Raw genomic sequence first — 27,000 nt, 5'->3', positions numbered from 1 at the left:
AGAATGCATTTGAGCTAAACCTAGCCACACAATCCATGGGTATAGAAAGAGCAGAACAATGGGCTAAGCACGCATCCCTGAGGTGCACCAGCGGTGATAGTCAGCGAGAAGGAGAGATTACTATCAATCCGCACGGATTGTGCTCTTCTGGCGAGGAAGTCAAGGGTTCAATTGCAGAGAGAGGTACATAGGCTCAGGTTCTGCGGCTTTTTGATCAGGACTGTGGAAATGATGGTGAGCTACAATCAATGAATGGCATCCTGACGTAGGTAGTCCAGGTGATCTAAGGCCGGGTGAAGAGCCATTGAGGTTGCATTTTCTCTTTTTCTTTTATATCTCCTGCACTGCAGTTTTTGTTTGAGTTATTTTTCATTTGCATGTCCAGATATTTTAAGAAATATTAATGGAGGAACATTTGTGGTAGAGGATGGTTAGGATCGCCATTGAATTAGCTGCTATGGGATTTTACATTCAGTACAGGTAGCTTTGGGAGGGGGGCATGTTATTCTCTACACAGAATTGAAAGGGATGTATACTATCTAATGATAATGGTGGCTAAGGGATGATTATTTTTGCTGACTCAGAAGATTGAGAGTTCAACTATCTACCCAGAAACTTGTTGACAAAATTCTAGGCTTGTACTTCAAAGTAGAATTGGGCTCCATGCTGCTGTCTTTTAGATGAGCTGTTCCACATGCTCTTCATTCAAATTCAAAAGAACAAGAGTAGGGAGTTTTCCCTAATGTCCCTGCCAACACATAACATTTAATAAACATTATTATAGCAAATGATTTGATCATCTTACAGTGCTGGTTGTGAGATGTGTAGTACAGAGGTTTTCTGTGCAGTTCCTACTTTGTAATAATGATCTATATTACAGAGCAACCCTTATCTTTTGTAAAGCTGTTTGGAACCTTTGAAGGTACAAGTGGTGTCTGTTGTAATTATCTTTCACCCTTCAAACATCTGAGAAAATCTGCTTGAAAACTTAAAGCTTTAAGGCAACATTATGTCAGCTGCAAAGCCTGCCAGTTGCAGGGCTGGATTCATCCTTAAACTTCCTACGTCAATCTGAGAAAGGTGGGGGAGGAGAGGCCGTCTCCCATAGTGTAAAACCAGGGTGACAATGACAGTTGCCTGAAGATGTCCAACATCTGCAGATTTGATTTCCCTCCTGTGTAACACTTCTGTTCTTTTGCTTAAAATAAGATAATATGCTGCACAATTTTAATCTTGCAAAAATTACAGTAGATTGCAATTTACAAAGTTGCACTGAATATTTTATGGAATTATTACAGTATTTAAGGAAACCATTTGGAGTATTGTATCTATATCAGATCTATGTTAGAACAACCCATCTTGTCCCACTCTCTTGCCTTCTGCCCATTCCCCTGCAATTTCTCTTTTGAGATATTCATCCAGCTACCTTTTAAATACTGCAATTGAATATACCTGCATTACTCACCTGACAGTGCATTCCAAACCTTCACCACAAGCTGTGTCGAGTATTATTTCCTATGTCACTTTTAGTTCCTTCAATCACTGTGACCTCTATTATTTTGAACTCTACGTCCTTTATCATTTTAAATGCTTCTGTTTGGATTCCCCTGGAAGTAATCTGTTCCAAGGATGATAATGCTAACTTCTCTGGTCTTTTCTCAGAACTGAAGTCCCTTATCTCTGGAACCATATTTGGTAAATTCCCTCTGGCCCCCTCTCCAAAGCCTTTACCTCTTTCCTAATGAGCGGCACCCAGGTTTGGTTACAATAGTGTGTCCACAGCTAACTGAAGCTTTATAAATGTTCAGCATGACTTCTTTGCTCTTGCAATCTATGCCTCTATTTATAAAGCCAAGGATCCCTTTCTCAACTTGCCCTACCCCAATGCATCGGTACTCCTAGGTCTTTCTGTTCTATGTGCCCTTTAGAGCCATGCCTTTTGGTTGACGTTACCTTTTTTCTGTCTCTCTACATTACACTCTCTAGATCAATAAAGTATGTCTGTCTATCTGTCTTATCCATATTCCCTTGAAATTTATATCATCCTCATAGTTCAATGCACCTCTAAATTTGTCATCTCCAAATTTGAAAATTATTGCCCATTCATTGAAATCCAGGTCATTGAAGTATATAATGAGAACCATTTCCAGCTTTGGGATCTCCACTGTACATTTCCCTCTGCTCTGATGAAGGACTTTCCACTGCTATTCTCTGATTCTTGTAACTGGACCCATTTTCCATCCAAGTCAAGTCAAGTCAGGTCAACTTTTATTGTCATTTCAACCATAACTGCTAGTACAGTGCATAGTAAAAATGAGACAACGTTTTTCAGGACCATGGTTTACATGACACAGTACAAAAAACTAGATTGAACTATGTAATAAAAAAAACACAGAGAAAGCTACACTAGACTACAGACCTACACTGGACTGCATAAAGTACACAAAAACAGTGCAGGCATTACAATAAATAATAAACAGGACATGCCATTACAATCTCTTATGTTTCACGGATTTCATCATAGTGACAAGCCTATTATGTAACAACTTAATCGAGTGCTCTTTGCAAGTCCATGTATATCTCTATGAAGGTACAGCCTGCGTTTAACAAAATCACATTGGCTTTTTCCAATCAATCCATGCTCTTCCAAGTGACATTTACAACACCTAAAAGAAATTTGGGCAGGTACATGGATAGAAAAGATTTAGGGCAAGGGTTCCCAACCTTTATATGCCACGGACTCCTACCATTAACTGAGGGACCCATGGACCCTAGGTTGGGAACTCCTGGTTTAGACGGATATGGGCCAATGCAAGCAAATGGGACTAACTTAGACAGGCAATTTGGTTAGCATGGGCTATTTCATTTTATTTTTGTAACTCTAAGTGACTGCTAATTCTGTTTCTGGTTATTGTTTCTGGACCTCTTCCTACTATTAAGCTTAAACTGTGTTTATCAATGATTATAGACCAGTCAAGTTAATATTTGTTATCTCCTTGTGTTCAGACACTGCCTCTGTGTAGCAACTTATGGTTAGTATCTCAGTAATTTTTATCACTTACTTCCATTAGCAACCACTGTAATAGCACCATAAGTGTGATGGGACAGTGTTGCAGCCAGTAATGCTTCTCTCTTGCCGTGATTCCGATTCAATCCTTACCTTGGATGTTGTCTGTACGGAATTTGCCTGTTCTACCCATGACCCATGTGGTTTCCTTCTGCGTACTCCAGTTTTATCCCCCGCCTTGAAAAGACGTGCAGGTTGGCTGGTTGGTTGACTAGTGTAAATGCCACTAGTGTTTAGCTATAAACAAACTGTAGGAATAACTCAGTGGGTTAAATATTTTATTGAAACAAATCCAAGGTTAATTAGACAGCCTCATATAGATTGTAGGATGAATTATCTCACCATGCTGGTAAAAAAAGGTATCTGGGTAGGAAGAGAGGAATTGCTGATGTTTCGGGTCGGAATCCTGCATCAGGACTGGGTGGTCAGGTGGTAGAATTTTGGAGCAGCCATGGGAATGTGAGGAGAATAAAATGGATATTTGGTTGTCAGCATGGACTTGGTGGCCTGTTTCTGTGCTGTATGATGCTATAAGGTTAATTGTGTGACTGGGAATACCCCTAGTGAATTGTAACTTCCCTTCTGTTATATACTGATTAAAATTTCATGTACTATTTATAGTATAGCATCTGGTTATTCAGTGAAGTATTATGGATTTTTTGGCCAGTTGTATTTGGGGAATGCACTGAAATCACACTGGGCCTGCCCCTTCCCAGCAGTTTGATTGGGGGGGGGGGTGGTTTCAGATACACAATGGAACTATGAGACAGCCTTGCCCCCGGGATCAACCTCTGCCAATTTGTAGCTCCACTTATGCATAATTCATTGGGTGTTTCCCATCCATTTGTGTCATGACACTTAAAGCAATTAATCTGAAGCTAGTTGGGAGCCTGTTTCGACTGCTGATTATACATGAACTCGTTCGGTCTCAGTATTATGTGCATGTGTGACTACTGCAGTGCAGATGAAGCTGTTCATCGTGATTTCTGTTAACGTCCCCTGCCACTTTCTACATCGTGTAAGGAAGAAACTCAACAGAGACCTGTTTACTTGTATGATGAGATACCTTGACCTACAATCTGCATGGGACTGTCTAATAATTTTTGGATTGTTGTACTAAAATGTTCATTGAATCTCCCACACACACTCAGAGGAAATGTGAAGCAACTAGACTGTGCTTTCAGTGGATTAGTAACACACTACACTTATACTCTTTATTTCCCTGTATGATTCTTCTTGGCATATCAAGTCTTTCCAATCTGTTTTCTAATTTCGTATTATAATATGTGTAGTGCTTCTGGTCTCTGGTATAAATTCTGCTGATCTTCATGTGGGGTGGCAAGTGGGTTCTGCTTCCACTTTCCTACAGTGGACTTCCTTAGAAGTTTGCAAAGATTCATCATGACGGCTAAAACTGACAAGCTTCCCCTGGTGTTTGGTGCAGAGGTTATTGATTGCATCACGGCCTGGTATGGAGATACCAATGTCGTTACATGGAAGAGCCTACAAAAAATAGTGGATGTGGCCCAGTCCATGACAGATAAAGCCCTCCCCACTATTAAACACATCTACAAGGAGTCCTGTCATAGGAAAGCAGCACCCATCATCAAGGACCCCCACCATCCAGGCCAGGCTCTTTTCTTGCTGCTGCCGTTAGGAAGAAAGTGGGTGAGTCTCAGGCCAACACGCCACCAGTTTCACGTACAATTATTACTCCTCAGTCACAGGCTTTTGAATCAGAGGGATAGCTTTATATCACTGAACTGTTCCCACAACTTATAGACTCACTCCCAAGATCTCTTCATCTCATGTTCCCGTTATTTATTGCTTATTTATTTATTATTATTTTTCTTTCCTATTTGCAGTTTGTTGTCCTTTGCACATTGGCTGTTTGTCCATCGTGTTGGGTACAGTGTTTCACTGATTCTACTGTGGTTTTTGGATTTACTGTATAAACTGGCAGGAAAACAAATCTCAGGTTGTGTATGTTGACATGTACATTTCTGGTGTGTGTGTGTGTGTGTGTGTGTGTGTGTGTGTGTGTGTGTGTGTGTGTGTGTGTGTGTGTGTGTGTGTGTGTGTGTGTGTGTGTGTGTGTGTGTGTGTGCGCGTGTGTGTGCGCGCGCGCGTGTGTGTGTGTATCAGATTTTGATTATCTCCAACTTCATATTTACAGATATCTTTTAAGTGGCTCTAGATAGTAAGAGGAGACTGGTGGTGAGAGTGAGTGTGGGCAGGCAATATAAAGACCCTTTAGTAATACACACAAAATGCCAGAGGAACTCAGCAAGTCAGGCAGCATATATGAACTGAAAAAGGGAAGGAGGAAGGGACCCAGGGGGAAGTAATAGGCAGCTGAGAAAGTTCAGAGTGGGGAATAGAGGAAGTGGAGGGGTGGAATTTGTTTACCTGAAGGAAAAATCGATATCCATACCATCAGATTGACTACCCAGACTTTTATTCTAGCATCTTTCTCCTTCTTTCTCAGTCCTCGGCCCAAAACGTGGACTGTTTATTCATTTCCATAAATGCTACCTGACTTGCTGAGTTACTTCAGCATTTAGTGCGTTGCCCTGGATTTCTTGCATCTGCAGAAGCTCTTGTGTTTATAAAGATCCTTTAACTGAGATTTGTTCAGAATTTTAATTTTAAATGTTGCGATTTTGCAATACAACTTCACTAAAATGCAAACTGATCTTTCCGTCTCAAACTCATGCGTTGACTTTGGACTCCTGAACTGAGAATTTGGTAAGTTGTAGGAGGCACGGCCAAGTATATTTGTAGACGGGAGTATTTTAAACAGCCAATGCCTTCCCCATTGTACAACACATTGGTAATAATTTAAGTGCAACTTTCGAAGTAATACTGACTTCAGTCTTCACACCTGTAATTTTCCCAAAGCAGATTAAACAACTTCACTTAATTATATCCTGACTGTATTTTCTGTAACTTCCATGATGTGTGGAATTCATTTCCACATGAGGTTGTTAAATTGACCAACAGTAAAGAGGGAAGTTGGATAAGTACACTAGTGAGAAAGGAATATTAAGATTTGCTGCCAGGACTGCTGAACGTGATCTATGACTCTACTGCCGGGCTACAATTCCATTGACAATCTTGGCCCAATTGCATGTAGTCTACACAAATCTTTGCAGGCATCAATAGATTGTTTAGTTGTGGCAATGATTACAGTCATCATCAGATGCCCAGACATTGTCATCCATAAAACCAACTTGACTGTCTGCTACCAAGTCCTCTTCACTCATCAGCATGGCTCATAGTGATTTCTGGGTAAGCAACATCTTGACCTTAAGAAAAATCATCCTTATTTTCAAATGCCTGGCTTCTCCACACCTATCTAATCACATCCTGACCTGTATCTCCGTGCTTCTCCAGTTTTTTGCCTCTCTCATGTCCCCAGTTGCCAGTGCTTCACCATTGCTGATCATACTGGCAATTGCTAAACCAACATGTTCTGGAATGGCTCTACTAAAACCTCTCTGCCTTTCTTCTTTCTCCTCTTTAAAGGTACTTCTTAAAACTTGCTTCTATGCTGAACCTTTAATCAACTGCCTCCATATCTTTACCTATGGTGGGTTTTTGTTTAAAGGCTCCAATAAAACATTGGTAGATATTTTACCAGGTTGATGGTGTTTTATTAAATTCTTATTGCAATGATAATATGTAAATGCCAGTAGTATTCAGGGACAGATACTACGGCCATTCTTCATTCGGGGTGCAGCCATTAAATGAGGAGTGTGTGGTTGCCTCAGCTGAATTTGTCTTTTTAACTGAGTGGCACACTGGGGAGAAGGAGTGGTAAAGGTGCCTTCGAAGAGGGCCAGTAAACCTGCATGTCTGAAGCACAACACAGAGTTCAGCAACAACAGCATCACCACTTGAGCAACATGCGCAAAACGTTGGAGGTACCCAGCAGGACAGGCAGCACCTATGGAGGGGAATAAATAGTGGACATTTCACCACCTTCTAGTTCTGGCTTCTGCCCTCTTTTTTCCCCAGTTCTTTTGGAGGTTCTTGGCCAAAAATATTGACTATTTATTCTCCTCCATGGATGCTGCCTAACCTGCTGGATTCCTCCAGCATATTGTTCAAGATTTCCAGCACCTGCAGAATCTCTTGAGTTTAGCATCTGTTTGGATTCCTTCTGAGGATTCTCCTAGATCTGACCTTTGATTTCTGTAAAAAAAAACTTTCTTACCTGTTCAAAATTATGAAACATATGGGTAAAAAGGTAATTTCCACTGACAAAGAAGGTAGTCAGCAGAGGAGAGGAATTAAAGTATCATTGCAAAAGAACAAGAGACACAATATGAGATCCTGGCGCACTGACTAGTGGAACAATAGAGGAAGATTCAATATATATTTCTAGAAGAAAATTGGATGAATGTTTGGAAGAGTTGCAGGACCTTGAGGTGGTAGAATTATGGAGAGCATTTTTCAAAGCCCTAGCACAGACCTAATTCACTAAACAGCCTCTTGTGCCATATCGTTCTATGGAAGCACCAGCTTGCACTCAGTGGCGAGGCAATCTGAGGAAGTGGTTGCACTTGAGGTGAACACATTGCCAGTACAGTTCTGTGGAATTTCTGCCTGAAGGCAGAGCTGCCAAACTGGTGGAGATCCAAACCAAAGTAGAGCCCTTCCATCCTGAGCCCTTTTACTCAGCCGTGACCCAAAGGAACATAATCATTTCTATCAGGGTTGGATGGAGTATCAAAAGGGAATTCCAAGGCCTTGGGCCTGGGACAGGTTTGAATTAGCTAAGGTCAGCTCAGCATGGAGTTGGATTGGCCTTGGTTATTTTGGAATTGGGTCTGGTTTGGACAGGCCATGATTAGTTCTGATTGGGTTTGGACAGGCTGTGGTTAGTGCTGATTGGGTTTGGACAGGCCATGGTTAGTTCTGATTGGGTTTGGACAGGCCGTGATTAGTTCTGATTGGGTTTGGACAGGCCATGATTAGTTCTGATTGGGGTTGGACATGCCGTAGTTAGTTCTGATTGGGTTTGGACAGGCCTTGGTTAGTGCTGATTGGGTTTGGGCAGGCCGTGGTTAGTGCTGTTTGGGTTTGGATAGGCCGTGGTTAGTGCTGATTGGGTTTGGGCAGGCCGTGGTTAGTGCTGATTGGGTTTGGATAGGCCGTGGTTAGTTCTGATTGGGTTTGGACAGGCCGTGGTTAGTGCTGATTGGGTTTGGACAGGCCGTGGTTAGTGCTGATTGGGTTTGGATAGGCCATGGTTAGTTCTGATTGGGTTTGGACATGCCGTAGTTAGTTCTGATTGGGTTTGGACAGGCCGTGGTTAGTGCTGATTGGGGTTGGACATGCCGTAGTTAGATCTGATTGGGGTTGGACATGCCGTAGTTAGTGCTGATTGGGTTTGGACAGGCCGTGATTAGTTCTGATTGGGTTTGGACAGGCCATGGTTAGTGCTGATTGGGTTTGGATAGGCTGTGGTTAGTTCTGATTGGGTTTGGACAGGCCGTGGTTAGTGCTGATTGGGGTTGGACATGCCGTAATTAGTTCTGATTGGGGTTGGACATGCTGTAGTTAGTGCTGATTGGGTTTGGACAGGCCGTGATTAGTTCTGATTGGGTTTGGACAGGCCATGGTTAGTGCTGATTGGGTTTGGACAGGCCGTGGTTAGTGCTGATTGGGTTTGGACAGGCCGTGGTTAGTGCTGATTGGGTTTGGACTGGCCAGGGTTAGTGCTGATTGGGTTTGGACAGGCCGTGATTAGTTCTGATTGGGTTTGGACAGGCCGTGGTTAGTGCTGATTGGGTTTGGACAGGCTGTGGTTAGTGCTGATTGGGTTTGGACTGGCCAGGGTTAGTTCTGATTGGGTTTGGACTGGCCTTTTTTAGCTAGGTTTGGTTGAGACTGGCCACAGTCGGCACAGATGAAATTGAATTGGCCATGGTCAGCTTAGTCTCATGTTGAGTTTAGATTGGCCGGTAGTTTGTTTGGATTGGCCGAACTTGGACATGGGTTGGGTTTAGTCAGATCATATTGAGGTCAGGTTTAATTTTACTCTGTTGGCTGTGATGACAGTGCAGACACTTCATTAATCCTCGCTGGTTCTAGCTGTTTGCCCTAGGTGCTTTGAACAAAAATTATTTAAATTCTGTAAGTGCTATAGTGCAAATCAAACTCTTGTATCTGAGTCATTAACTCTGACATTTGCATCTGAGGCCTGTAACTAAACCACAGTGAAGCAATGCCACAGGTCTTTACCCACTGGGTGGGACATCTCCAGCATTTTGGACTAGCTTTTTCTCTCACAGTAGGTGGTGAATATCTAGAATGAGGGCTGTGGAGGCAAGTTTCTGGGGGTATTGATGCACCATCAATAACTCACTCTGAGACGTAAAGGCGACGTATTGGCTTTTATTGACTGGAAGAAGGAACCAGCAATGAGTGACCACCATACTACATCCTGGAGACTGAGAGGCCGGGCTCAGGCCTTGATCGCCTTTATACGGGGGTCTGTGGGAGGAGCCACAGGAGCAGTCAGCAGGGGGCATATCCAGACAGGTATATGTAGTTCACCACAGTCACCCCCCCCCCCTTTGTTTTAAAAGAGTCCCCATGTGGCGAAGTTTCTTACAGGTTAAGTCTATCAGGTGGTCGAATCTGTCGCAGTGATCTACGTAGCACCGGCTGTGACTGCACAGGAGCCGGTGGTGGTGATTGCACAGATGCCGGTGGTGGTGATTGCACAGGAGCCGGTGGTGTTGATTGCACAAGCGCCGGTGGTGGTGATTGCACAGGAGCCGGTGGTGGTGATTGCACAGGAGCCGGTGGTGGTGATTGCACAGGAGCCGGTGGTGTTGATTGCACAGATGCCGGTGGTGGTGATTGCACAGGAGCCGGTGGTGTTGATTGCACAGGCGCCGGTGGTGGTGATTGCACAGGCGCCGGTGGTGGTGATTGCACAGGAGCCGGTGGTGGTGATTGCACAGATGCCGGTGGTGGTGATTGCACAGATGCCGGTGGTGGTGATTGCACAGGAGCCGGTGGTGGTGATTGCACAGATGCCGGTGGTGGTGATTGCACAGGAGCCGGTGGTGTTGATTGCACAGGCGCCGGTGGTGGTGATTGCACAGGCGCCAGTGGTGGTGATTGCACAGGTGCCGGTGGTGGTGATTGCACAGGTGCCGGTGGTGGTGATTGCACAGGTGCTGGTGGTGGTGATTGCACAGGAGCCGGTGGTGGTGATTGCACAGATGCCGGTGGTGGTGATTGCACAGGAGCCGGTGGTGGTGATTGCACAGGTGCCGGTGGTGGTGATTGCACAGGTACCGGTGGTGGTGATTGCACAGGTGCCGGTGGTGGTGATTGCACAGGTGCCGGTGGTGGTGATTGCACAGGTACCGGTGGTGGTGATTGCACAGGTGCCGGTGGTGGTGATTGCACAGGAGCCGGTGGTGGTGATTGCACAGGTGCCGGTGGTGGTGATTACACAGGAGCCGGTGGTGGTGATTGCACAGGAGCCGGTGGTGGTGATTGCACAGATGCCGGTGGTGGTGATTACACAGGAGCCGGTGGTGGTGATTGCACAGGTGCCGGTGGTGGTGATTACACAGGTGCCGGTGGTGGTGATTGCACAGATGCCGGTGGTGGTGATTGCACAGGAGCCGGTGGTGGTGATTGCACAGGTGCCGGTGGTGGTGATGGCACAGGAGCCGGTGGTGGTGATTGCACAGATGCCGGTGGTGGTGATTGCACAGGAGCCGGTGGTGGTGATTACACAGGTGCCGGTGGCGGTGATTGCACAGATGCCGGTGGTGGTGATGGCACAGGAGCCGGTGGTGGTGATTGCACAGGAGCCGGTGGTGGTGATTACACAGGTGCCGGTGGTGGTGATTGCACAGGTGCCGGTGGTGGTGATTGCACAGACCACAGGAGCCGGTGGTGGTGATTGCACAGGAGCCGGTGGTGGTGATTGCACAGATGCCGGTGGTGGTGATTGCACAGATGCCGGTGGTGGTGATTGCACAGATGCCGGTGGTGGTGATTGCACAGGTGCCGGTGGTGGTGATTGCACAGGTGCCGGTGGTGGTGATTGCACAGGAGCCGGTGGTGGTGATTGCACAGGAGCCGGTGGTGGTGATTACACAGGAGCCGGTGGTGGTGATTGCACAGGAGCCGGTGGTGGTGATTGCACAGGTGCCGGTGGTGGTGATTACACAGGAGCCGGTGGTGGTGATTGCACAGGTACCGGTGGTGGTGATTGCACAGGTGCCGGTGGTGGTGATTGCACAGGTGCCGGTGGTGGTGATTACACAGGAGCCGGTGGTGGTGATTGCACAGGTGCCGGTGGTGGTGATTACACAGGAGCCGGTGGTGGTGATTGCACAGATGCCGGTGGTGGTGATTGCACAGGTGCAGGTGGTGGTGATTGCACAGGAGCCGGTGGTGGTGATTGCACAGGAGCCGGTGGTGGTGATTGCACAGGTACCGGTGGTGGTGATTGCACAGATGCCGGTGGTGGTGATTGCACAGATGCCGGTGCTGGTGATTACACAGGAGGCGGTGGTGGTGATGGCACAGGAGCCGGTGGTGGTGATTGCACAGATGCCGGTGGTGGTGATTGCACAGGAGCCGGTGGTGGTGATTGCACAGGAGCCGGTGGTGGTAATTGCACAGGAGCCGGTGGTGGTGATTGCACAGGAGCCGGTGGTGGTGATTGCACAGGAGCCGGTGGTGGTGACTGCACAGATGCCGGTGGTGGTGATTGCACAGGAGCCGGTGGTGGTGATTGCACAGATGCCGGTGGTGGTGATTGCACAGGAGCCGGTGGTGGTGATTGCACAGGTGCCGGTGGTGGTGATTGCACAGGTGCCGGTGGTGGTGATTGCACAGGAGCCGGTGGTGGTGATTGCACAGGAGCCGGTGGTGGTGATTGCACAGGAGCCGGTGGTGGTGATTGCACAGATACCGGTGGTGGTGATTGCACAGGTGCCGGTGGTGGTGATTGCACAGGTGCTGGTGGTGGTGATTGCACAGGTGCCGGTGGTGGTGATTGCACAGGAGCCGGTGGTGGTGATTGCACAGGTGCCGGTGGTGGTGATTGCACAGATGCCGGTGGTGGTGATTGCACAGGAGCCGGTGGTGGTGATTGCACAGGTGCCGGTGGTGGTGATTGCACAGGAGCCGGTGGTGGTGATTGCACAGGAGCCGGTGGTGGTGATTGCACAGGAGCCGGTGGTGGTGATTGCACAGATACCGGTGGTGGTGATTGCACAGGAGCCGGTGGTGGTGATTGCACAGATGCCGGTGGTGGTGATTGCACAGGTGCCGGTGGTGGTGTTTACACAGATACCGGTGGTGGTGATTGCACAGATGCCGGTGGTGGTGATTGCACAGGAGCCGGTGGTGGTGTTTACACAGATACCGGTGGTGGTGATTACACAGGAGCCGGTGGTGGTGATTGCACAGGTGCCGGTGGTGGTGATTACACAGGAGCCGGTGGTGGTGATTGCACAGGAGCCAGTGGTGGTGATTACACAGGAGCCGGTGGTGGTGATTGCACAGGTGCCGGTGGTGGTGATTACACAGGTGCCGGTGGTGGTGATTACACAGATGCCGGTGGTGGTGATTGCACAGGAGCCGGTGGTGGTGATTACACAGGAGCCGGTGGTGGTGATTGCACAGGTGCCGGTGGTGGTGATTACACAGGTGCCGGTGGTGGTGATTGCACAGGAGCCGGTGGTGGTGATTGCACAGGAGCCGGTGGTGGTGATTGCACAGGTGCCGGTGGTGGTGATTGCACAGGTGCCGGTGGTGGTGATTGCACAGGAGCCGGTGGTGGTGATTGCACAGGAGCCGGTGGTGGTGATTGCACAGGAGCCGGTGGTGGTGATTACACAGGTGCCGGTGGTGGTGATTGCACAGGAGCCGGTGGTGGTGATTGCACAGGAGCCGGTGGTGGTGATTGCACAGGAGCCGGTGGTGGTAATTGCACAGGAGCCGGTGGTGGTGATTGCACAGGTGCCGGTGGTGGTGTTTACACAGATGCTGGTGGTGGTGATTGCACAGGAGCCGGTGGTGGTGATTGTACAGATGCCGGTGGTGGTGATTGCACAGGAGCCGGTGGTGGTGATTGCACAGGAGCCGGTGGTGATGATTGCACAGGAGCCGGTGGTGGTGATTGCACAGGAGACGGTGGTGGTGATTGCACAGATGCCGGTGGTGGTGATTGCACAGGAGACGGAGGTTGTGCTGGTTCCAGCCCACCAGGCGCCGGTGATCCCTCACGCCTGGTATATGAATGTCGTGAGGAGTCTGTGTAGGGCCTGGTGAGCACGGTGTCACCTCGGGTACAGGGTTCATAGTTACTGGAGAGTGTCCAGGGTAGTGGTCTGCTGCACCTGCGGGTGCCAGGTCGCGGACGGAGACCTTGTCCTCCCGCCCGTCAGGTAAGACCACGTAGGCATACTGGGGGTTCGCATGTAGAAGGTGAACCCTCTCGACCAGCGGGGAGCATTTATTACTCCTCACATGTTTCTGGAGCAGCACTGGCCCCGGGTACGTCAGCCAAACTGGCAGAGTGGTCCCAGTGCCAGACTTCCTGGGAAAAGAGAATAGGCGTTCGTGAGGGGTGGCATTGGTGAACGTACACAACAGAGAGCGGATAGAGTGGAGTGCCTCAGGGAGGACCTCCTGCCATCGAGAGACCGGCAACCCTTTTGACCTAAGGGCTAAAAGTGTGGCCTTCCACACTGTGGCATTCTCCCTCTCCACCTGTCCATTTCCCCGAGGATTATAACTCGTGGTCCAACTAGTAGCAATGCCCCTAGCTAGCAGGTACTGGCGCAGCTCGTCACTCATAAAGGAGAACCCTCTATCACTGCGGATATAGCAGGGATACCCGAACAGAGTGAAGAGCTGGCGCAGGGCTTTTATGACGGACGTGGCAGTGGTGTCGGGGCAGGGAATTGCAAAGGGGAACCGTGAGTACTCGTCAATAACATTGAGAAAATAGACATTGTGGTCGGTGGAGGGAAGGGGGCCCTTAAAGTCAAGACTCAGTCGCTCAAAGGGGCGGGTGGCCTTGACAAGTTGCGCTGTGTCAGGACGGTAGAAGTGTGGTTTGCACTCAGCGCAAATTTGGCAGTCCCTGGTCATCGTCCTGATGTCCTCCAGGGAGTATGGCAGGTTCCGAGCTTTCACGAAATGGTAAAATCGGGTGACCCTCAGATGGCAAAGTTGTGCATGAAGGGTGTATAGCTGGTTGAGCTGTGCGCTAGCACACGTTCCCCGGGATAGGGCATCAGGGGGCTCATTGAGTCTGCCAGGCCGGTACAGGATATCATAGGTGTAGGTGGAGAGTCTATTCTCCACTGCAAAATCTTATCATTTTTGATTTTGCCCCGCTGTTGGTTGTTGAACATGAACGCAACCGAGCGCTGGTCGGTCAGCAAGGTGAACCTTTTGCCAGCGAGATAGTGCCTCCAGTGCCTAACAGCTTCCACTATGGCCTGGGCTTCTTTCTCCACCGTCGGCTTTTATTAACTGGAAGAAGGAACCAGCAGTGAGTGACCACCATACTACATCCTGGAGACTGAGAGGCCGGCCCCAGGCCTCGATTGCCTTTATACAGGGGTCTGTGGGAGGAGCCACAGGAGCAGTCAGCAGGGGGCGTGTCCAGACAGGGACACGTAGTTCACCACAGGTATTTAAAGAGAAAAGAGATAAATTTTTAAATGATCGGGAAATAAGATAAGAGAATGAACATTTAAAAATGAGATGTGGGAATATTTCTTCTCAGGAAGCTTTTTCCCCACAAAAGCTTGCACAGTTCAGATAATTTTTTAGATGTTCAGGCAATTGAAGGGTATATGTAGGAGGCACGGTAGAAAATCTGAAGCCAGCATAGATCAGTCTCAATCACGTTGAGTAACAGGCAGACTTGAGGAGGCTGTGACCTTCATGTGCTCCTATTCTCTTGTGAGTGCTGCAGTCTGGCCCATTGAACCTAAGTCGACAATGCATTGTCCTTTGTGATCAGACTGTTTATCTAAATGATGTGCAGGGGTGTTCCCAGGGAATGGTTAATGGCGACTGTTTAGAAATAAGTATCTGTGATGCGGCTAAGTGCAGTCCCAGAGCATATGGGTTGATCCCTGAGCATCTGGTCAAGTGCAGTGACCCCTGCTTTACGTGAGAGTGCCAGGAGTTTGGTAGGAGGCAGTGTTGGGATTTTCCAGTCTTATTGATGTGGCCTGATCGCCACAGACAGGAATAGTGTTCTTTCTCTCCTGCCTGCTAGTTGTTTTATGCACATCATGCAAGCTCTCTGGTTTCTGCTGTGATTTGCTTCTTATATGTGAAGTGTAAGGCCTTCATGGAATCTGTTCTCAGTGCCCTTTGCACTGAAATGCTGTTGTAGTGCAGGAAATTCAGCCAGTTTGTGCATAGCAATCTCCCATGTGGTAATAATGACCAGGTAGGTTCAGATACTATGTTTAATGAGGAATCAATATTGACCAGATTGTTGGGATTGATTTGTAATAGTGACCCTGTTGGCAATCACCTGGTGTACTGCTTCCTAGTTACTGCACCTGGATTTTGAAATGCAGGAGGGTCCTGAACTCAGTTTTCAGACTCTCAGGCATAGAGTGACATACTCCTCTACAGCTCTAAAGGCTGACTTACTATTGACAAAGACTAGCATGCTGGTGGTGTGAATAGAGTGCTGCTGTTTAGAGTTGGACTGATGTAGGAGTGTACAGTTTACATAAATTCAAGGTGCATTGACTGCCAAGTAATTCTGACTTGCAGTAGCAGGCATGAAATGAAAATGTTTCTGATGTGAGTTATGATCTGATTCACACTGGATCGTGTGGTATGTTGATTTGATGGAAAGGCATTACAATAGCGTTGCTACAGAGCTGGAGTTCTTCATTTTAAGATGTGTATTAGCTTGTTGCTGTTGTGCAGGAGTGCTGTGGGAGTCTCAGCAGAACCTAGCAGTCCTGATGCATGACTGGTCACTGTTGTAACCTAACACAATGTGCAGGCTGAGTTGCAGAAACCTAGTATGAGGTGTAATTTGCTACAAATCCCAATTTCTTCAACTTTGTTGTCAGGTTTTATGCCAGCTGGTGGTGTAGTGTCATCAGCACCTGACTTTGAGGTCAATAGTCCCCAGTTCGAAAGCTCCTTGTACGCTTTCCATCGTGTTGCGTTGAGCGTTGAGCTAGCAGCTTGGCTTTGCAAAATACAGTCAAATGCTACAGAAACGGCATTGAAGACATGAAAAGGAACAACAAGAACTGTCATCTTTGCAGTGAACATCTTATCCTCCTTCCAATGTTCCCATACTTGTGAATTAATAATCCATTAAACTCACCGTGCATTATGCATAGTAGTTGTAAAGCTATGCATGCTTTTATTATAATACTCAATGTAGGGGAGATGAGGGCAAGGGTTTGCTGAGGGAAAAACCATGGGAAGCATTACCTCTGTGTCTGTGTGCCTCTGTATCCATGTGTGTGCTAAGCTGCTGGAGAAGGATTTGGAATCCAGGGACCTGACTCTGTCATGACCATGTAGTCACTGCCGTGCCACATCTATCCACAAAAACAAAACGACACAAGCATCAGCCACTCCTTAGAAATGGAGTAGAAAGAAGTCATCCTCAATCGCAAGGGATTATGTGAGAAGAGGAGAATTTGTTAGTGGACACTCTTGTCTGAAGATTGTTAAATAAAAGCATGTTGATTCCTTCAAAAAGCTTGATGTGCTTTTATAAGTGTGCAGGTTTTTAGAAAAAAAATCCTGTTTCTTTCTCTGCTTTTATATCATATTTCTTTACCTCTTTATTTCTTTTTGTATCTCATTCATCTTTAATTCATTTTATTTCCTCCTTACTTTCTTGACCCTGATATCTGGTTGGCTGAGGAGATGGACTCTAGTTCCTACTGTTTGCTGGGATCCAGATTTTGTGACCATCACTGCATTTTCAGCCACTCACAATCCCAGCAACTCTGTGGGATTTCTTTTAATCGAAAGACACAGAAACAAGTCCAAAGGACTCACCTGGAGATGACAGTCCAGTAAACTCTGAACTGACCTCTTGGCTGCTTTTGGCAAAGAAAATGTTGCTTTTACCACAACATGTGGGCTGCTGGAGTGCAAAGGGGATAGAGCGAGGTTGTTTAAATTATTCCATGTCCCCTGGTTGTGGCTGTAATGGCAGGGACAACCCTACAGATATCCTATTATCTCTCAACACAAAGTACACTGCAGATGCTGTGGTCAAATCAACATGTACAAACAAGCTGGATGAACTCAGCAGGTCGGGCAGCATCAGTTGAAATCAGCAGTCAACGTTTCGGGCCGAGACCCTTCGTCAGGACTATTATTTATCAGGACTGTTATCTCTAGTGTGAAATAAACTGGGAATTACTAGAGCAGTATTCCAGATCATGGAATTAGATCCCAGGATTTGTGGCCTTTCTCAAACTGGATACAATTTTCTCCCCCCATAAAACCTTGAGTTCCAACTGTACGCCTGTATGACAAGTAATACACACAGGGAACACACTGGAAATGCTGGAGGAACTCAGCAGGTCAGGCAGCATCTATGGAAGGGAATAAACAGTTAATGTTTCAGGAGACACCCTTCATTGAGACTGGAAAGGAAGGGGGCAGAAGCTAGAGTAAGAAAGGGGGGGATGGGAAGGAGTACAAGTTGGCAGATAATAGATGAAATAGGGTGAGTGGAAAATTGGGAGTGTTGGGGAGGGGGGAGGATGAAGTAAGAAACTGGGAAGGGATAGATGGAAGAGGTAAAGAACTGAAGAAGATGGAATTAATAGGAGAGGACAGTGGACAATGGAAGAAACGGAAGCAGGAGGGGAATGAGAGGGAAGTGATGGGCAGGTGAGAAGAGATGGGATGGAAGGGTAACCAGAATGGGGAATGTAAAAGGAAAGGGGAGGGAGACAAATTGTCAGGAGTTAGGGAAATCAAAGTTCATGCCATCAGGTTGGAAGCTTGTCAGCCAACATATGAGTTGTTGCTTCTCCAACCTGTTTGGTCCCAGTTTGGTGAGTTTGAACAGGACATTGCTCATATCCATGAGCATGTGAATGACTGGAAGACATAATCAGTCAGAATGTTACAGTAAATGAATACTTTTTTTAAAAAACTACGGATACTAGAAACCTAAAGTAAAGAGTTTCATCTGAATTTGGTGTGTTTTGCGAAGTTCAATGACTTGTGCCTTCTGACATGCATTCTGTTTAAAGTACCCTTTAGTCTGTCTGGGACACCAGTAGACAGGTAGGCAAACCTACAGTACCTGCAATGATAAGAATCAAATGCCAGCCAGTCATACACTCTGAGGAAAAGACAGTTACAGATGGTTCACTCTGATATTGTAATTCTTACTATTCTGTAAAAATAATCATGACCCTTTTGAATTCTAATTAGAAAAGTCTCAAACTTCAACACTTAATATCTTGAACATTATGTAGGTTTAGCATTATACTTAATCAAATCGCTTATTCCCATCTGTAGATGCTGTCTGACCTGTTGAGCTCCTCCAGCACATTGTGTATATTGCTCTAGATTTCCAGCATCTACAGTATCTCTTGTGTCTGAGGATTATATTTATTTTCTCTTTGTACATTTGTCTCCCTGGTCTTTTCTGGTTATTATGGTCCATGTGGACTGTCCCTTACTACTCTTCCATCTTGGTTCATCTGAATGCCCTCTGATCTTTCATTGTGCCTTCAAATATCTCCTCTTTGCTTTGACTGCTCTTTGTGGTACAGGACCAAGTGCCTGGAGATGCTTTGCCAAAGCTCAAAGTTCAAAGTAAATTTATTATCTAAGTATGTTTAGGTCACCCTGTATTGCCATGAGATTCATTTGCTTGCAGGCATTCACAGCAGAGCAAAGGAATGCAATACAATCAGTCAAAAACTACACACAAAGACTGATGAAAAACCAATGTACAAAATAAGACAAACTGCAAAGGCAAAAAAAAGTAAATAAATAATACTGAGACCATGAGATGTAGAGTCCTTGAAAATGAGTTCATAGGTTGTGTTCAGTGTTGAGGCGAGTGAATTCATGCTAGTTCTCGAGCCTCGTGGCTGAAGGGTAGTAACTGTTCCTGAACCTGGTGGTGTGGGACCTAAGGCTCTTGTACCTCCTTCCTGATGGCGGCAGCAAGGAGGTAGCATGACCTGGATGGTGGATGCTGATTTCTTGTGGCAGTGCTCATTGTAGATGTGCTGAATGGTGGGGAGGACTTTTCCTGTGATGGGCTGGGCACTTTCTGTAGGCTTTCCCATTTGTGGGCTTGGTGTTTCCATACCAGGCTGTGATGAAACTAGCGAGGATACTCTCCTCTGTGCTTCGATAGAAGTTTGTCAGAGTTTTACATGACTTGCCAAATCTGCACAAACTTCTAAGAAAGTAGAGGCGTTGCCTTCTATGAAATGGCACTTGCGTGTTGGTCCCAGAAAGGAACCTCTGATATGATAACACCAAGGAATTTAAAGTTACTGACCCTCCCTCTTCTGATGCCCTCATGAGGACTGGTTCATAGACTCCTGTTTTCTTCCTCAGTCTGCCGAAGAGGGGAACAGATTGAACTTTTCAAGTGGATGATCTTTCCTCAAAGCTGGGAAATGCCTGGTAGACATTGTGATGTTTCTACTGGTGGAGGATTCTCCTACAAAAGGACATTATTATAAGGAGGCAATCACTTAAGATGGAGGTGACCAGGTATCTCTTCTCACAGAGAGAGATGAATGTCTGCAGTTCCCTACTTCAGACTATTATAGTGACTAGATTAAATACACAATACTCCTCTCTGCTTACCATAAACTCCAATTGAATTGTCCCCTTACAGGCCTTCAGGCCTAAAGATTTAATCGCTGTGAAAAATTTCTTACCCGTGGAATAACGTCTTTCCTGACCAGTGGGGGTATCACTCTGCTTGTCAGGTGAGACTTGTGGCTGTGAAACAATCTCAGGTGATGGGGCCTCCTCCGTGGTTATTGTAGGAGTTGACACTGACATTGCAGGAAGTTGTTCTGACAGCTCTGGGCACATTTCTTCTCTAACAATTGACTTTATTCTCCGCATCTGGTTGATGTGTCATCCCCAGATGACAGCAGATACAATCACCACTGTGTAGGAGAGTGGTCCAGTTCTGTCCTTAATCTTCCCAAGTGCCCAATTTGATCATCTCTGTGGTCCCTCGCCATCACTGCTTGACCAACCTTCGGACCTCCTTTTTTGAGGAGTCCTCAGTTTGCCTCAGCTATTTTCCTGGATTCTCCTTCTGAGACTGGGTTTGAGGAGATCCCAGCGTGAGCATAAGGGGTGACTCGGGAATGGCCCCTTCCTGAAGGAGCATGTGCCACACTGTTTATTTTTAACTTGACCATTTCTTGCTGTCCCTTTTTGTAACTCAAGCATCTCGGTGCACTTCAACAGGGCCACTGTTGTCTCAGGTTCTTTAAAACTTCTTTGTCACCACGGTTATGTTTTGTAACTGCAGAACATAAAACTAACTGAAAGAAAAGCAAGGGAGTACAGAGTACATGTACGATAGTTTCACTTTTACTTTAGTAAGACACTGACACATGACATGGTGGCATACAACCCCTAATGAATTTTGTAAACAACAAAGAATGTTTAATGAAACTATATATTTACAATACTTTCTCAAATATTACAGAAATATTCAATACACAACATAGATCACTGAAGGTATTGAAAGAGGAGGGAAAGATCAGGGAATTACTATTCATGGGTAGCTGGCACAGAAGAGAAACTGAGGCCTTGGCCAAATCAGCCATGATTCTATTGAATGGTGGGACAGGCTTTGAGGAACTAGGTAGCCAACTTTTCCTCTTATTTTCTTGAAGCAATAATAGAAATGCTGGAAGATTTCAGTCAGTCAAGTAACTACTTGCCAAGTTTTGTCATTTTAATCTCACTTGCCTTCCTTTCCTCCTTTCTGTTCTTGCATCACACCCTCCTCACACAAAGTAGAATCCGTTTAACATTCTACGTTGAAGGCCCTGCATCAGAATTAAGGGAGCAAGTAGGTGTAGGTGGTAGAGAAGGTGGGGGAGGACAACTGTGGGTAGAAAGGGAATGTCTGTAATAGTGTGAAATGATGTGACCATTGAATGAATGGGTGCTCCTTTGTCTGTGTAATGTTTATTCCCCCCACTCCCCACCCTTACTAAGACCAACTAGCTTCCTCTTTCCACAATTGACTGGTTTCTCCTTCCACAGAGGCTGCACGATTGGCTGAGTTTTTCCACCATTTCTGTTTCTCTTTCAGATTGCAGTTTGATTTGTTTTCCTGTGGTTTTGTTTTGAGCGTGAGGAGGGTTTGCAGCAAGAACAGAAAGGCAGGACGCAAGGAAGGTCATATGGAAGGCAGTGAGATAAAATAACAAAACCAGGGTGGGTATAGGACAATGGAAAGAAACAAGAGATGTACAAACCAGCAACCGAACCACATCATTGGTTCCACATCCTCACCACCATTTGCCCAAAAATGGGTTTTGCTTGTATTCCTGCATTTGTTGATAATAATCTTGGATTTGTGTTTCTGGTGAAGTTGTCTGTATGTGAAGCAAGAGGATAGAAGAATATGGATAAGAGTGAAATATGAGCTGATGCATGGCTCCATCTACTAACTCAGATTTTACTGAAATATTTCAGATTACATATAGTTTCATGCAAGAGTATTTCTATGGCATCTATTATGATTGTGTGATTACACTTGAGGGCTGCCCCCAGCACAGCCTTGGACTGTGATGGTTTTTAACATAAATGATACATTCTCTGTATGTTTCGATGTACATGTGATAAATAAATCTGATTCTGGATTACCATGCAAAGCGTTACGATCTCTCGGGCCTGTTTCTAAGACAAATCACTGGAGGCTGAGTGATTGCACTTGTCTAAATGCTCATCTTACAGGTGATGATGAAATTCATCCCGTGAGTGGCCTTCTCCAGCATGGAAAGTGTTAAATGAATTACATTGGAATCTAAAGCTAGATGGAATTTCTTCAATCTAGACAGCAAGCAGCACTGATTGAAGCCAACTGACTGCTATATCCATGTGTGGGGTGAAGCCACCATCATTATTGACCAGTAACTGTTTCCCCAGTCCATCAGAAAAACCAACTGCTCCTCTACTAACTCTGTCTACTCTTCTCGCTGCCTCAGGAAAGCGGTCAATACAATCAAGGACCCATCATTCGGTCATTCCCTCTTTCTCTCCTCTCCTGTCAGGCAGAAAGCATGCATGGCCAGGGTAAAGGACAGCTTCTGTCCCACTGTTATCAGACACTTGAACGGACCTCTCATATGCTAAATATGGACTCTTGATCTTGAAATTTACAGTATGCCAGCTGGTGGTGTAGTGGCATCAGCACCAGACTGCGAGGTGAGTAGTCCTGGGTTCAAATCCAGCCAGCTCCTTGAGGGCTTTCCATCCATGTTGGGTTGAGCATTGAGCTAGCAACTCAGCCTTGTACAAGGACACAGCAAGGTTTCTGCCCGATATGTCACAAGGCACAGAAAGAATCGACAGTACCTTGTGATGAGCATTGTACTTCATATGTTTAGCTGCACCTTTATTTTCTCTGTAACTGTAACATTATATTTTGCTTTGTTTTCACCTCCTCAACATGCTTGGGAATGGCATGCTCTACCTGAATGGTATGCAAATGAAAGTTTCTCTGTCGTGTCTCAGTGACATTAATTATAAACAATACCAAGAGTTCTTTTCAAAAGGAAGGAAGGTTTTCAAAGGGGCTTTGAATGTTCTGTTTGAAATTTAATCTACACATATTGCACTGTAAACACAAGAAATTCTGGAAATGCTGGAAGTCCAGGATAACATACACAAAATGCTGGAGGAACTCAGCAGATCAGGCAACGATAAGCAGTCGAAGTTTTGAGCCAAGGCCCTTCATCAGGAATGATGAAGACGTTGGATCTCGTCACGAAATGTCTGCGCTGTATCCTGATGCAAGATTTCGATCCAAAATGTGGACAATTCCTTCCCCCTTCATGGATGCTACTTGAATACTGAGTTGCTCCAGCAGATAGGGAGTTGCTGCAGATTCCAGCATCTGCAATCTCGTGTCTCCATTAAAACCTTACACACGCCAATATTATATCAATGTAGATAATGATCAAGCTGCTGTTTCTTCAAGACTTGGACTTCTTGTGGTTGTCCTCTTCAATCCAGGTCTATGTAATTCACTGCATCACAACATCCAATTAGCCACTTGTTTTCATAGGCTATCAGGATACTTTCAATACAGCATTAATATTTTGAATAATTTGAATTCATCACCTTCACTCCCAATAGATTGTTTCTTTTCCATTGATAAATTATATTATTGATCTGTTACCTCCAGGATGAAATGTATGAGTTTTATCTTTTATCCACCCTTCCATGTAAAACAATTTAATCTCACAGAATTGACTTTGCTCCACAAAGTACTTTATAACAAGGCCTTCTTTGTTAATGATTCCCTCCTCAATACATTTAAACTTGACCATTCCAAGATCATGCCAGCCATTAATTTTACCAGCCCTTGTAAGTTTGCTCACACCAAAGACTCCGCTGTCCAGGTCCCAGGTCCTCTTTCTCCCATCGCCTCATTGGCTTTTTGGCATACCCTGGATTTCAGTTTGGGAATACCTTGATATTAAAATGTTTAATTTTCCTAACTCAGAACCCTCCATGTTATTCAGGCTACCGGGCACACAGATAAAAGCATATTGGTCATTGTTGATTTTATTGTCCTAAGCTCTAGAATTTCATCCCTAAACTTCCCAATTTTTCTTTCTTTCTTTCTTTCTTTCTTAAAGGCTCTCCTTAAAACTTGTGGAGCAAAACCAATTCTGTGAGATTAAATTTTGGTAATCTGTCCTGATGTATACTCTGTAGCTATTTTATTAGGTAGACCTGTACATTAATGCAAGTATCTAATCAGCCAAACACATGGCAGCAACTCAGTACGTAAAAGCATGCAGCTATGGTCAAGAGATTGAGTTGTTGTTTAGACCTAGCATCAGAAAAGGGAAGAAATTTGATCAAAGTGACTTTGCTTACAGAGAATGGCGTGAAAAACAAAAGAAAAATCCAGAGAGCAGCAGTTCTGTGGGTGAAAACATCTTATTAATGAGAGAGGAGGAGCAGGATGACCCAACTGGTTCAAGCTGACAGAAAGGTGACAGCAACTCACATAACCACACAGTACAACAGTAGCGTGCAGAAGATCACAGCATACAACTTGTTGAGCCTTGAAGAAGATGGCCAGCAGAAACCACGGACACTGAGTGACCACTTTATCAGGTATAGAAGATACCTAACCAGGTGACCAGCGAGTTGGTGTGGAGTAATTTAAGGTCGATCACACAGCTGCGAATTGCCCTGGGATGCAAGGATGCCGAATGGACGACAGGTGCTGTTGTGCCGTTGGCAATACACAACATCTCAGCAGGAGGTGTGAGAGCAAACATAGGGACACATTAGACTGGTGTACTGGTGAAAAGTAGAGCATCTAATCTCTCCAAATATTTTGATTGAGATTTATAGAACGATAGCACACCTGGATTCAAATGAGTTTATAGAAATGCCCCTACTTTGAGGTTTGTTAACATCGAAAGCCTTGGTTTCTATTGCAGGCTATAAAACCTAGATCAGACCTTTGTTATTGCATCAGTGCCTTGTACTAAGCCAACAGTAATACACAGTATTTTTGCTGGGAGGGGGATGAGTGATACAAGTTAATGGTAATTGACAAATAAATAGGAAGGGAATTGGGAGCTTTTTTTTACTCAGGGAAATCATGATCTGAAATAATAAAATTGGCTGAAGCAGATTCAAGTGGAAGTCTTAAGGGAGTGTTATGAAATCCCGTAACTGCCAGTGAAGATAGAGAGGTCCGTTGAAGTCTGATGGCACTATTTTTAAAAGTCTTTATTTATAAAGGGGCCCGGGTCTTTATGAAGCAAATCCGTTGAATCAGGGCAGCGGGTTTCCTTTTAGCTAAAAGCGGTTTTCCATGATTCCAGCCACGGATTCCAGGCACAGAATCCAACGCACGTGGCTTCCTTCAAATGGCTTCCCACTACTACAGGATCGTTAGCGTTTCTTCTGGTGCGTCTGAAGGGGTTGTTCCCCCCAGACCCTCCTTCATACTTCCTCACGGGGTCTCAGATGTCAATCAGGTTGGGATGATGCAATCTCTCTCTCAACCAGCCCACTTTGCCCGAGGGCTTGCACGTGGTCTCCACGAGACAATGGTCAATGTCACCTTATTTTGCACTGCGGTGGAACGAGGTATTCGGCATGTCTCTTTCTCTCTCCCATTTCCTGGGTCTACTGACCCCCCCCCCAACTAGTGCTCTTGCGATTCTCAAAAAGGAGGGGGCTCCCCCGCCCCTTTGGCCCCTCAGAGCTGTGGTGCATTCATAACAGGAGTTAGGTAATATTTTGGATAAAAGAATACTGTGCTGATAGAACAAAGGAGAGATGGTCTGCTCTGATGCTGAGTACGTATTACGTGTTTGATAGAGGGAAAAATGCTTTCTCTACAATACTTACTTCTATTTAAAAATGGAACGTTAGATGTTTTGGTGAGCTGGGCTCCTCCCATGATACAACCAAGTAACAAAGTCCCCACTGTTGAAATCCTAATGCATACGGACTCAACTCTGAACTAAAACTGTGTTGGTCACATGAGGCTTCTGCTTGGAAATAACGGGCTGTTAAATTATGCCAGAAACTCCAGTCGCTGGTACTGGTGTTGGTTTATAGTTGTCACACTTTCCATGATACAGTGGAAAAACGTTTGTAAGCCATCCATACAGATCCTCTCAAAATGTGGTATTTTGAGGGAGTACAAGCAGAAATCAATAAAAGAATGCAGAGTGGTGCTACATACCCAAAGAAAGTGTACTGCAGGTGGACAATAAAGCTGCACGAGCCATAACAAGGTAGATTCTGAGGTAGGAAGTTCGCCCTTACAAGGTGTTTGTTCCTGTTTCGTACCATTGGCATAGAAGCCTTCCTTCACCCTGGTGAAACGTTTTCAAAATGATCAACATCAATTTATGAAGGTGACAAGTTAATGTTTCCATTGATAGAATCTGGCCTGGTGGAACTTTAGAAATTTCCCCTATTTCTAATATGCCATGAGGCTTCATTTTGGAAGGGGTGAGCTTTTTCTCCAGAGTTTTCACTGATTGTTTGATTTCAGAGAAGGTTCTGAGTGATGTCATGTGGAAACTATTGCTATAGGGCAGGGGTGGCAAACCTACGTGCCCAGGATGGCTGACGAAAAAAACGTAGTGGGATATGGTGTGCAGTACATTTAATCAAATCTTTAAACCCTAATCATAATAAAAAGATGTGTAATGATTATCCTTACTGCCAAATAGAGCAGCAAGAGATTTTATTGCAACCTGAGAGCAGTGAGGTGTTTTCAGTCAGCAAACGTACACATGACATTGGGTGATACCTTTGCAATCCTCAGGGCTGGTGTACACATCAGTATAAGGACAGTGGATGGTTGGGCCAGTTGATGTTGGCTTCACTCTGCTTGTATCTTTTCTTCTGTCGTTTTTGAGTAAACACTGGTTATTCAGTGAAATAAAGGTAAATGCTGTATTTAGTGCCTCCATGAATATTTATTTTTCAAATGTTTTTTAAAAGATTAATATTAATCATTTTGAACAGCTTTCTAAAATGCTTGATTTCAATCAGCTTTGTATACTTGTATTGATTGTAAAACAATGAATGCTTGTAAATAAGTACCAGGGCTCATGCTTTTCCCTCAAATTGTCCAAATTATTATTACTAATTCATAAATCAATAACAATCTCTGCTCAGAATTT

General features: G+C 45.4%; 1 protein-coding gene across 4 annotated transcripts in view; it reads left to right on the top strand.

Annotated features, from left to right (window-relative positions):
• Window positions 1-27,000, top strand: part of LOC132396811 (coronin-2A-like) — a 169,774-nt gene that overhangs the window by 31,129 nt on the left and 111,645 nt on the right. The window lies entirely within an intron of this gene.

This window comes from Hypanus sabinus, chromosome 7 (genome assembly GCF_030144855.1).
Source record: "Hypanus sabinus isolate sHypSab1 chromosome 7, sHypSab1.hap1, whole genome shotgun sequence".
Taxonomy (NCBI): Eukaryota; Metazoa; Chordata; class Chondrichthyes; order Myliobatiformes; family Dasyatidae; genus Hypanus; species Hypanus sabinus.
Note: the sequence above shows the minus strand (reverse complement) of the source record. Positions and strands in the feature narration are given on the sequence as shown.